General features: G+C 54.0%; 1 pseudogene; it reads left to right on the top strand.

The window, feature by feature from the left end:
• The first annotated feature begins 1,591 nt into the window (after window positions 1-1,591).
• LOC131501615 (proliferating cell nuclear antigen-like) lies at window positions 1,592-2,895 on the top strand (annotated as a pseudogene).
• The last annotated feature ends 8,191 nt before the right edge of the window (window positions 2,896-11,086 follow it).

Genomic DNA, 11,086 nt, shown 5'->3' on the forward strand with positions numbered 1-11,086 from the left:
TTCCGTCTACGTTGCACGTGGTGGTAGTTGTTTCTTCTCTCAGCGCTTCGCAATATGACGAACGTGCCACAATTTATTCATCTGACTTTACTGTTGATGGATGTTTGGGTTGTTTGCAGTCTGGGGTTGCTGTGAACATTTCAGGTATTGCTTCAGGTGGTCGTAAGCAATCATTCACCTTGGACGTCTCCTCAGCCGGGGAATTGCTTGCTCAAGGGGCAGGGGTACCTTCGTTTGGCTTTGAAAGACGTGCCAAGCAGTTTCCCAGGGTGGACGCATCCCTTCCCACTCCCACCAGCAGAGCGGCAGAGCTCCCGTTGCTGCACAGCCTTGCCCCCGACCGGTGTTGTCAGGACATTAATTCAAGCCATTCTGGTGGGGATGTAGGACTGCCTGTGTGGAATTGCATTCCTTTGAGATCATAAGCCCCAGCTGCAGTCTGAACCCCACCACCGCTGCCACCTCCCATCCGATTGGCCCAGGATCCATGCCTGACAGTAAGCTGGGCCAATCAGAATTTGGAAACGAGACCTCAAAGATGCTCAGCAGGCTGCTGAGCGCTCGGGAAAGGACTTCAAACCTCAGAGCCCCGAGGTGGCTGTCTCTGTCTGCAGAGAAGCCAGAAGGCCAGTTTGCAGAGGGAGGAGAGAGGAGCAGACACTGGAAGGGCCAGGGAAACGAGATGTGGGAGGGCCGAGAGGAGGCAGGCGCCCAGAGAGCAGTCCTGGCCCCGGAGGCTGTCTGCCGTGTGCTCCTTGACCGGGCTCCGCGGGACCCCACCCGCGCCCTGTCCTGAAAGGGATTGCTCTGTCCTCAGTCAGCTGCTCCTTTTGCTCTGTCCCCTCTCCTTTTGCTCCAGCTCTTTGAGCGGATTTTTTTCCCCCTTGCAACCAAAGAGCCTTGCAAAACAAAGGGTATTTTTTTTCTCTGTCTGCTTCCTTTCTGTCTTTCCCCCTGGTTTTTAGCACATCTTTTTGAAAACGTCAGCCTCTTGCTCCGATGAAGAGAAGGGGTAGGGAGGCCTCACGGTGTGCCAGGCCCCAAATGGGCATTCTCCCTGCTGTGTGGCACGTGAGCCTGTGAGGGAGGGGCCAGCGGTAACTTGCTTCAAGGACGTGGGAAAGTGAGGCACAGAGGGGGTCAGGGACTGGCTCAGGTGGCTCAGCTGGGGACGCCCTCCTAGGCTGGTCTGACCCTGAAGCGTCTATTCTGCCAGGCTTCGTGCCCTTTGTCCGTCATTGAGCCTGAGTGTTAAAGGTGCACATGGATGCCTTCGTCACTGTTGACAGATCGCCTCTTACCCCTCCTCCCCCCTGCCATCACGGCTGTGTCACAATAAAGGAGAGCCATCCCTCGTTGGGGGCACCACAGATGCCCTCGGTTCTGCTGCCCCCACCTTCAGAATTTCCTCCCATTCGTATCTTCCTCTTGCCAATGGCTCATCCAAGTGCTCTTTGAGAGTAACATAATTTACTTCCAGAACGTTCTTCCTTGTATGCAGCTAAAACCCCAGGGGGCACCATAGTGTCAAGGTAGAGAAGGTGCTGCCCGTGGAGTCACGTAGACTTGGAGTCCAAATCCTGTTCTCCACATGGATGAGGTGAGGAACCATGGGCAAAGATGGGGCCTGACTCTGTTTTCCCATCTGTAAAATGGGACTGGTGAGTCTTACTGCCCAGAAGTTTTGTAAGTTGCCTGAGTAGGTTGTGATCTTCCTGGGTCACAGGCTCTCACCAGCACGTTCCCTGCTTGCTGTCACCCTGTGACACCTAGGCTGGCCAGCCCTCCCGCCTTCCCTCCACCTGTAGCCTCATCCGTCTGACTCTGCCATCGCGTTCCAGGCGTGCCCAGTCCAGGGCTCCATCCTGAAGAAGGTGCTGGAGCCGCTGAAGGACGTGACCATCAAGGCCCCCCGGGACATCAGCCTGGGGGTGTGAACCTGCCCAGTGTCGACTCCTCCCACGCCTCCCCGGTGCAGCTCGCCCCTGTGCTCCCGGGGTTGCCACACGTCCAGCTGTGACCACAACTTGGCCGTGACCGTGAACCTCACCAGCACGTCCAAAATACAAAACTGGGCTGGCACTGACGACGTCGTGATGCGAAGGGTGGGAGCTGATGCAGGGACCTCGATGCTGGTACTTGAAGCTCCAAAGCAGGGAAAGGTTTCAGACTATGGAATGAAGTCAGCGGACTGAGATGTTGAACTTGGAAGTCCAGACGCAGGGTATAGCTGTGGAGTGAAGATGCCTTCTGGTGAGTGCACACCTGTATGCCCAGATCTCAGTCACGCTGGGGACCCTGGTGTAGCCTTTTGTGCAAAAGACAGAGCAAGATTTTCTCCAAGTGCAGAAACCTGGGAACGGAAGTATTAAGTTGCCGAAAAGGAATAACGTTGACAAAGAGGAGGCACCACAGATGCTGTTACTGTAGAGCTGAGTGAACCAAGTTCAGCTAGCTTTTGAAAACACCGAGGTCTCTGAACCTCTTTATGAAAGCTAAAGCGACCCCACTCTCCCCTACAGTAGCACTCCGTGTGCCGGCAGATGGACCCCTCGTGGTAGAGTGTAAGATTGCTGGGGTGGGGCGTGTGAAGTGCTATCTGGCCCCCAAGATTGAGGATGAAGAGGGCCTTAGGCATCTTAAAATCCAAGAAAGTAAAACAAAGCTCTTTGAGAACGCCTTCTGAATGCCAGCATATAGTGTGCACCTCTGAGTACATGGGTAGATATCGTTTTCTGTAAACAGTTTCCATTCTCTACAGTTTGGCTAAAGAATCCATTCCCAAGTCGGATCTGGTCTTGTTAATGTAGACCTACTTTTGCCTTACCTAAAAATTCTCCTTTTGATTTTCAGGGGTGCTCGGGTGGCTCAGTCGGTTAAGCGTCCGACTCTTGATTTCTGCTCGTCATGATCTCACGGTTTGTGGGATCGAGCCCCGCGTGGGGCTCCGCACTGACGGCCAGGAGCCTGCTTGGGGTTCGGTCTCTCCCTCAGTCTCTCTTTGACCCTCCCCTGCTTGCACGTGCGCCCGCGTGTGTGTGCTCTCTCTCTTTCTCGAAGTAAATAAACTTAAAAAAAAAAAAAAGAAATTCTCCTTATGATTTTGATAACACAGGGCTTTGACTCTAAATGCAGTTTTAAGAATTGTTTGCAGTTGAAAGGAATTATTTGAATTTCCAAAGAAAATGGAGTCAAATAAGTAACAGTAAAGTGTTTAGCTTCACGTTTGGCACATAAGACACAAATACATAGTCATTGTTTTTGCTATTTGTACAGTTTCCTTCGTCCTGGGAGTTCCTGAAAATGGAAAACCTTTAAGTACCTGTCTCTGCATGGGCTTAATGCTCTCAGTCTGGCTGCCGTACCCTAACACACCCCTGACCCCTTTGAAATGCTTCCTCAGCAAGGCAAAGCTCTGTGGGAATTTCGGGGGTAGGATCACTAGCTCTGAGGCCTCGGTTGTTGCTAGATGCAGAGAAAACAAATATTGCTTTAGAAACATTAATAATTGAGAGCTTTTCAGCACAGAATTGGCCAGCATTAGGGGAATTGAAAATTAAGACTAAGACACTACCTCAAGCAGATTTTCTGGTGAATAATTCATAGAGCTATAATGCCCATGAAGACCCAGAAGAGAAAATACCTTCCGTGTCTGCCCTCCCCAGCCCCTGCCACCAGCCCCATCACCTTGACTTTTCCCTGAGCCCTTGGTGGGGGGAGGGGCATCTGGGGAAGCAAACAAAAGCCAACCACAACAGCAGAGTTCTAATTGGAACTTTCCATGCAGTTTTGCTCCCATGTTGCTGTGTGACCATCGATAAAGTCTGTCCTTCTCTGAGTAGCAATCCTGCCAACTTTGAACTATGATTCTTTGAGGCCCAAGGGACGGAAAGGCCTTTGAGTACTCATTGAGGCCTCTGTCCTCAGGGAGATATATACCCCAAAGCATTGGGGGGATGGTCTCTATTCCATTTCAGACCTCCTTCTTTCCTTCCTTCACACATTTACTGAGTACCTACTCTGTGCTAAGTGCTGAAGATACTGTCTCCTTGGGGGAGAAACCATGTAGGAAGCGGATAATTGCAACTCACAGTGACTTGAGCACAGATGGGGGGAAGGAGAAGGTCGTGGGTGCGGGAGTGACGCCTAAATTCAGCCTGAGGTGTGATCAGGGAGGGCTTTCTGGTGGAGGCCACACCTGCACTGAATCCTACCGAGGGAGTTGGGTAGGACAAGAAGGAGGAGGGTGTTCTAGGTCATAACATTTTTATAACATTTATAAAAAAGCCCCAGAAGAGAGAGAGAAGGAAAAGCACTTTTGTGGGGACAGCAAGGGCCCCTGGGGCACATGGCAAGGATGCCCAGAGAAGAGGTGCAGCCTCTTAACTTAAGGTCAAGTTAAGGCCTTGCATTTGGACCTCACTCTGAGGGCAATGGGGAGCCAGCGAAGATGTAAGTGGGGTGCTGGATACTCGTTCGGATTTGTTTGAGAAAGATCCAGGGACCGGCGTGCGGAGCGTTGGTGGGTCCTGCGTTCTGGTGTCGGCGTGAACCCTTCTCGGCCCGGTCCGGCCGATTGCCCGTCACCAGTTTTGAACAAATCGTGCTTCGTGTTTCCAAAGTCCATCCATCCAATCTCAGGCTGCGTTCTTGCCTCAGTTCACGTGTCACATCTGTTCTCTGTGTTGGCGGGGGGGCAGGGGGCAGTTTGTGCGGGGTTCCCAAGCAAGGGAACTCTTTTGTCGGCTCAGACTTGATCTTGCCAAGTTCAGGGTGGGAAGGCAGCCAGCCTCCAAGGAGAACTGGCTTCCGAGGCCCGTCTTAGAGTGGATGTCTCACACTGGTGGCTCCTGGGGTAAGTCTGCATCTATGGGTGTGTTTTGTTGGAACAGGGTCTTGTTTGGCAGAAAAGTTAGTGATCATATTTAAGTCAGGAGACTTCTCATCAAAAGTCTGGGTTTCTGATTTTCTAGAAATAGCAGACTTGGCCACCTGGAACCTCTTCCTTGAAGGCAGCCATTGGCTGGTGTGGGGTGGCCTGTGTGTGCCAGGTCACCACCGTCCCCCCTCTTCCCTTTCACCTTCCTGTCCTGAGGCTGACGACAGCCGCTGTCTGTCATTATCTCTGTCACTGCAACCCTAGTTTTCTCCCACAAAGCAAGGAAGGATGTAGACTCTTTCTTGAGAGCCACACGCCCAGCAAACACGGCAAAGTGAAAGACAGACTAAGAGGGCCGCGTGCTTCAAGACAAATGGGGAAGCACACTGTTTTTAAATTTTTTCATGTTTATTCCTTTTGAGAGTGAGAGAGACAGAGCACGAGCAGGGGAGGGGCAGAGAAAGAGAAAGAGAGAAAATTCCAAGCAGCCCGGATGGCGGGGTTCGGTCCTGTGAACCGTGAGATCGTGACCTGAGCCGAAGTCAAGGGTCGGATGCTCAACCGACTGAGCCACCCAGGCGCCCCAAGGGCACATGTTTCCTGACGGGAATAAAAAGTCATTGTTTGGTACATAGACAACATGGGTCCGGTTGAAAGAGTTCAATCTAAGGTGTGACAGGCAAATCGGGCTCAGGTGGCACTCACGCGTGTTCCTCGCCTGGCCCGGCGCTTGTGGGCCCAGACTGATGAGACGGGGTTTCAGAGCCCTGCCCCGCTGCCCAGCCTTCTCCCCGGCAAGCTCTGCTCACACGTGCGTGTGGGTTTACTTTCATTTGGGGTGGGGGTGGAGCAATGATGGTTTCAGGTACACTTAAGAAATGCGTAAAAGCCATCGGGCTGCTAGAGCCCCTTCGTGTACCTTTGGGGTAAACTAAAGCCAGGGAAGGGGACCCACCTATCCATTGCCACCTGCGTGGTCCTGTGTGGGGGCAGAGCCTGTGCCCTGCCTTTTTGTCTGCCCGGGCTGCAGGCTGCAGGCTGAGCAGGGCCCCCTGCCCTCCCGGACCCCATTGTCTGCTCTGCTGCACTGTTCAACTATCTGCCCTGCTTGCCTGGGGTCGCAGACCCGAAGGCCTGAGTCTGGAGCAAGGGAGGTGAGCTCCAGCTGCTTGCTGGCAGGTGGGAATGGCGGGGGGGCCAGGGTTTCCAAATCTCAGGTAGCCAGCAGTTTGGGTCTTTAAGTGAAGCCTGGGGGCTGGTACTTCTGGTGTCTGGCCCCAGCTCGGAACAGCCTGAAGGTGTCTTTTTCTGACTTGATTCTCTGCTGCCCAGCATGGGCCTGAGCTCGTTCGTTCATTCCTCTTTGGTTTCTCACGTCTTCACGACCCTAGGAGGAGCTTTTTCACCCCCATTTTACAGATGATGACACTGAGGGCTCGGCAGGTTAAGGCACGGGTCCCGAGGCACGCAGCTCTTGTGCGTCAGAGCCAAGACTCAAGCCCAGGGATTCCGAACCCTGAGCCCGCTCTCGGAATCGCCGTGAATTCCAGGATGAATGTGAGGCCATCCTGTGCCCACACTGCGGTTCACGGGATACGTAAGTGAAGGATTTCTTATCAGGAAGAAAGGATTCTAGGCACGTTTTCGCAAACTGTAACTGACGTCCGTTGAGAAAAGCAGGTGGCCCTAAGGACTCAGATGAGCCAAGAGGTAGGGCTGTTCATAGTCACATTTGTGACAAACTTGATGAGTCTGTGTGTGTCACTTAAAACCTCTGTGGGCTCCCATTTTGTCACCTTTCATATTTTAAGAACTAACATTGCAGTCAAGGCGTGATGAGTTTCCACCGATGGCCTTTGACAATGCTCAGATTCAACTCCTTCATCCTGAAGTCTGTATTGGGCGCCTACTGTATGCAGGGCGCGGATGTGCGTTCTGAGACACAGTGGCCATACCCACTGTGAAAAGGCGTTGTTCTGGGCTCTGGGGACACAACGGTGAGCCAGATAGACCCAGTCCTTGCTCCCGCGGAGTTGAAGCCTTGCGGGCGAGGCAGATTTAATCTAAGAATCCCATGAGGAAGTGTAAAGTGACAAAATGTAAAGCATAAGTGCTGTGGAAGAGAGGGACGCGGTGGCCCGAGAGCGTGGGTCAGGTCGGGGGGGCCAGGGCAGCCTTCCCTGGGGAAGTGACATGTGAGCTGAGCTCCGCAGGAAGAGGAGGCAGTAACTGGGTGATGGGGCAGCTGCAAAGGTGGGGGGTCAGTGGGTCTGTGGAAGTGAAGGCCCCGCAGAGGGGAGCGTGCTTGGGATGAGGCTGGAATGGTCAGCCGAGGCCCGACCCCTGGTGGTCGTTGCTCTTTATCCTGAGAGCAAGGGGAGGTCATCGGAGCATTATCAGTTAGCGTGGGCCGTGTAACAAACTGTCCCCCAACCACAATGACTTAAAGCAGCCATCCCTAGTTCTGGTCGGGAGCCCGCAGGACAGCAGGCTGTGCTGGGCTGGGTTCGTGGCTCTTCCGGCCTGGGTCAGGCCCAGCTGCCCTTGGGCGCACTGGTTCATGTGTGCAGGGTCAGCTGGTGGGTCACGTGGGGCCGGCTGGTTCATGACGGTCTCGGGAGGCACGGCTGGGGGAGCTGGGGACTCTCTCCTCCTGTGACAGGCCAGCGCGGGCTTGGTCCCAGGGTGGCTGCAGGGCGTGTGTGAACGGAAGCCACGAGGCCTCTGAAGGCCTAGACCAGGAGCTGCTGAGCGTCAGTCCCTTCCTGCTGGTTGGAACATCAAGAGATCAGCCCAGATTCAGGGGAGGGAGAAGCAAACTCCTCCTCTCAGTGGGAGGAGCTGCTAAGTATTAGGGCCATTTTTGCCCACAACCGCAGAGATTTTAAGTAAAAGTGATTTTTCTTTTTTGTAGAGAGTTAAAAAGCCCCTTTAGCTTCTGAAGGGAGAATGGATGGGGGAGAGTATTTACCTCAATATCCGTTCCTTCCTCCGTTGTTGCTAACAGGATGTCAGTTTTTATTCCCACACACTATTTCTTGAATGAGGACCGAATTTCCTCACGTCCTTTACAGCTCCGTGTAGCTGTGTTGTGGGACACTTTTAGGGCGTCTCCTTAAGAAAGAAGGGTCAAACCTTTCTTCTCTCCTTTCTCCCCCTGCTCTCCTTGATGTGTTGGATGGAGATGTGTTGGGGAAGCTTGGGCAGCCACCTTGGACCATGAGGATGAGGACCTCATCCGGAGGAGGGTGGAACGGAGATCCAGAAGGAGCTGGGGTCCTGGTCACCCCGTGAGGCCACCATACCAGTTTTGGCTATGTGGTGGCTGGTAGCCACCGTGAGCTACAAGTGGCTCGTGGCTTTCCCTTCTCTGGAGAATGGCCCATTTGGACTGGAGCTGTTCCACCCATAACCCGCTGAGCCACATTTGCTCAGGAGGTTATGGGTGTGGGGGTTCAGGGTGTGGGGGTAACAAAGGGCCTTTGCCTTTGACTGATGGTAGGGCCCACCCTGAGCTCCCCATGGGGTCCTCCTGAGGCCAGTCCCCAGCCCCATCCGTGTCCCTTACTCCCCTTCTCCTTGGAACGCCCCTCATGAGAACCACCGTCTCAAGCTCTCCTTCTGGGGACCCAACCTTAGACACCTACTCCGCTCCCTACCCGTGATAAGCCACAGACCAAGAGTCTGTATCTCAGAACGTACCCTAATCACTAGACTCCATCCACTCGCCCACTGGTTTTGCAGTGGGCAGAAGAGGAGACGTCAGCTGCTTAAATCCAGCAAAGCAGGCGCTATGGTGCGAAGAGCTCAAGAAAAATGAACTTCTTCCGGGCCGGGGGACGAAGGCCAAGGGAGCGCTCGGCAAGAGAGGCTTCAGATCTGGCCAGCGTGTGGGGCCCCCCCCCCCCCCCCCCGCAACGGCCAAGTCCCTCGCCTTCCCGCCCCCCTGCTCCAGGCCTGTTTGAAGTCTGTGGGCTGCCCGGGCTGCTGGACGGACAGCATTTGTAAGCAACTCTCTCCCCAGCCCAGTTAATAATTCAGGAGCCAGCGCCCGCAGCCAGCCCATCGCTCCAAGCACGCCGCGTCCCCAACGCCAAGCCCGTGGACAGGAAAGGAGAAAATCACTGGACCCGCTTGAAAAATGGTCCCTGCTCCAAGCGCTCGCTGCCTCCCCAGCGCTGGGCTGGGAGAGAGCTGGGCCGAGACGTATCTGCCGGGCAGACAGCGAGAGAAGGATGGAGCGGCCCTGGGGGCTCAGGCGTGCACCCGGAGCGGTATTTAATTTTCGGATCCTGAGCCGCATTTGCTTTTGGACCGCGGGCTGTGGTCGCTGGGATGCAGGCCGTGGGGGACTCAGCTTTCTTCTGACTCAGCAATTCATCCTTCACCCACTGTCTCCCCTTCGTTCGCTCATTCGGCCACTGTTGATGCTACTGACACGGAAGTGGCATTGACGATACGGGCAGGGGGTGGGGAGTGACAGCTGTCCTCAGGGGGGCAGACACAAAGAGTGGGGGGTGCCACACTTAAGGGGCTCGGGACAAGAAACAGCCGGCCGGGGGCTCTGCGTGTGGGGGTGGCCCGTCCCCTGGGTGTGCCGGGACCCTAAATGTCCAAAGCAGGGAATGGTTAAGGTCACGGACTCTGGGGCCAACGGCACGGGTTCAAATACCAGCCCTGCCACTAACCTACCCAGAGTTGGCCTCTCTGTGCCTCAGTTTCCCCATCTATAAAATCGAGTTAATAATGGGAGGCCGGTACAAACTACCTCTTAGGGTTAAGATAATGGACAGGGACTTTGAGGGCGAAAATGAAAAACCCAAACTCGGGAAATTACAAAGTGCTGGCAATCACAAAGGAAAGCCACCTTCAGAAAGTGACTCGGTGGGTCCTTACAAAGCTAGACACCCTTCCGTGCCAGGCAGCCATCCCACTGGTGGGTGCTCAGCAGAGTGAAGTGAGAAACTTATGTTCATACCAAAGCCTGTACGTAAGTGATTATTAGTCGTTTCGTAACGTCCCCGACTGGGAAACAACCCAAATGCCTCTCAACCAGAGACCTGATGGACCATGAAACATTACTCGGCAGCAAACAACGCGGGTGCGTCACAAATGGCCAAGTGAGAGCCGTCAGGCTTGTAAGGCTCCTAGCAACGTGTGCTTCTACGTGTGTGACATTCTGGAAGACGAGGGACAGAAAACTGACAAGCGGTGCTGGGGTGGGAGGAACTGACCGAAAGGGGCAAAAGGGGATTTCTGAGGTGCGATGGAACTATTTGGTATTGAGGGTGTCCTGACCACGTGTGCTTATCAAAAACCAGAGAACTGTACACGAAAACGAGTACATTACTGCACGTAAGTCACGACAGGTTTGAGGTGGTCTAGAGAGGGTTAGGGGGAGGTGGCAGGAGTCCAGGTAAGGAAAACATATTCAGGTCAGCTTGTTGTAGAGCCTTGGAGGCCGTGTCAAATCCTTTGGCCCGCGGGGAAATTCGGAAGTTTTTAAGCAGTTAGGGAAGAGAAGCCAAGTTTTGTTTCAGAAAGGTCACTGTGTTCTCTATTCAGAAGCAGAAGCCTCTGTGTGTGGTTCGGAAATTGCCTTCAGAAATGTTTTCAGTGACTACCCCCGCTTTTTGGAGAGAATTTGATTTTGTGACCCACGTTTGGAAATCAGGAGATTTGAGGCGCGCCTGTTCACGAGTTCGAGCCCCGCGTCGGGCTCTGTGCTGATAGTTCAGAGCCTGGAGGCTGATTCGGATTCTGTGTCTCCCTCTCTGTCTGCCCCTCCCCCGCTCACGCTCTCGCTGTCTCTCAAAAATAAATGTTAAAAAGATCTAAAAAATCAGGAGGTTTGAACTTCTGGCCTCTCCTTGTGTGGGTTGCATGCTCTCCAGTGCCAAAGGGGCCAAAGCCCCTCCCCTGCTCCCTTGTAGCAACTTCCTGGTTCCTGCGGGTGTCAGTTTTAGACCCCAGGGCTTGAAAGTGCATTTGATGGGGAACACAGCAAGGGCAGAGGTGCTTCCCAGCCCTGGCTGTACATTTTCATCACCCGGGGAGCTTTAAACCCACTACTGATGCCCAGTCCAGGTCTCTGGAGTGGCCCGGGCATCTGTATCTTGTAGATATCCCCCAGGTGACTCTACTGTGCAGGCAGGGCGGGGAACCACTGGTCGGGGAGGAAGGGGCCTGGATTAGGGGGTCAGCAGT

The sequence above is a fragment of the Neofelis nebulosa genome, chromosome 18 (assembly GCF_028018385.1).
Source record: "Neofelis nebulosa isolate mNeoNeb1 chromosome 18, mNeoNeb1.pri, whole genome shotgun sequence".
Lineage (NCBI taxonomy): Eukaryota > Metazoa > Chordata > Mammalia > Carnivora > Felidae > Neofelis > Neofelis nebulosa.